Below are 1,922 nucleotides of genomic sequence, written 5' to 3'. Positions count from 1 at the left end.
GCCTAGTAGATACTAGTTGCATGTGATTGTCGTTGTTGCATTTGATTGAGATATGGTTGTTGCATTTGGTTGTCATACTGCATACATGTCATTTATTTTACATGTATATGCAGTCGTACTTATATTGCACAGGTGTCACGGGTATATCTGTTGCAGATCCGGTGAGTTTACTGATCATTGTACCATGTGTCGATTCCAGATTGGGTATGTATCTGTCATTATGTTAGTTGTGGTTTGTACAGTTTATATGTCAGGTTATTATGTCAGAAATGTTTAGGTGCATTGATTATGATAGTATGATCATGGTTTTTATTCCCTACTGAGACTGTATACTTATGATTTCCATGATTTTATTTATGGACCATGCACTATCTTTTCTATTACCCGCTGAGTTACCTATACTCACCACCGCATGTATACATTTATGTTTTCAGGTAGCTTGTAGATGGTTGGTGTCGCTCGGAGTATCCTGTCTGCCGGGTCCTACGTCACATCCGAAGACCGCTCTTGTTTTCTTTTGTATATCTTCTTATTATGTTTGGCATTGTATTTATGTGTAGCCATGTGGCTATCTTGTGATTTTGGTGTTGTATTTGTGTTTAAGCCGTGCCGGCATGCATTGTATTTATTTGTGTTGTGTGGACTTTCCTTCGTTTTTTTCCGCTGTGTTTTAGTACAGCCGTGTGGGCTGTTTTATATATAACTACGTGGTTGTAATTATTTCATTCCAACCGAGTGGGCTGTTATTATAACTGCGTGGTTGTGTATATAAATATTCCAGCCGCATGTGGCTGATGTATATTTTGTGTGTAGTGATGCTTCATATTGTCACCGGTACAGGGGAGATGTTGTCGGATTTTTGTCTAGCAGGGACTCCTTTGGGGGCGTGACAATTTAGTGGTATCAGAGCAGGTTACGATACTTGCTATGCGTTTTGGATTTTCGAGATTTATCTGATACCAATTTTTGGTATCAGAGTAGGTACGATGCCTATTATTCGTGTTTTGGATTTCGTGATTCGGTTTTCTTGATGTGACTTTTCGAGTTTTGGGACCAGGCAGCAGCAGGACATCTCCAGGCTATAGGAGGTATGTTTGCATATTGTTATCATACATTTCTGTTGGTGTATGTATTGTTGCCCATATAGTTATGATGTGTGTTAGTGTTCTCTTGTTAGTACTTGCCTATTTGTTTGTAGCATGCATTGCATGTGTTGGGTCAATCACTGATCACGGTTGACCTAATGGAGATCAAGGATTACAGTCTCAGGGGATTCATCATATCATACTACCAGTAGTTTAGTGTCTATTACTACTAGTTGGTTGAGAGTTAGAATCGTATACCAGTCTCGGTTATCATTAGTTGTGTAGTGAATGATATCTGTATACCCATATTGACTCAGTTAGTAGAGTACCGGTTTATTCCTGTTGTCATAGCCCTACCCACTCGGTCTCACCATCGTGTGTGAGATGGCTAATTGACGTCAGGGGTGACCATGTCATATGCATCATATACATGATTACATTTATTGCTTGTATTTGCTGCACTTTATTTGCTACATATTGGATGGATGCATATGTTTGACATGCATACATGGACATGTTACTTTTGGTTTGATGATCTTATTATTCTAATAAGAGGTCCTGATGAGTATAACTTCTCCTTTTCTTATAGTTTTGCATTTTCCATTACTCCAGGAGGCTGCACACATATTTATTACTATTAGGTTATTTCTTATTATGCATGTCAGCCCGATACCCGCTGAGTTCTTAGACTCACCCCGTGGTGTTATTTTTTTCTATTTCAGGTTGAGGTCGTCAGGAGGTTCCAGTCGTTAGTCCCCCACCACTTGTCGCGACGAGTTCACGTATTTTTGGACTTTTGGTTGACTTGCTATATATATATATATATATATATATATA

The sequence above is a fragment of the Zingiber officinale genome, chromosome 6B (genome assembly GCF_018446385.1).
Source record: "Zingiber officinale cultivar Zhangliang chromosome 6B, Zo_v1.1, whole genome shotgun sequence".
Classification (NCBI taxonomy): Eukaryota; Viridiplantae; Streptophyta; class Magnoliopsida; order Zingiberales; family Zingiberaceae; genus Zingiber; species Zingiber officinale.
This window is presented reverse-complemented; position numbering follows the sequence as displayed.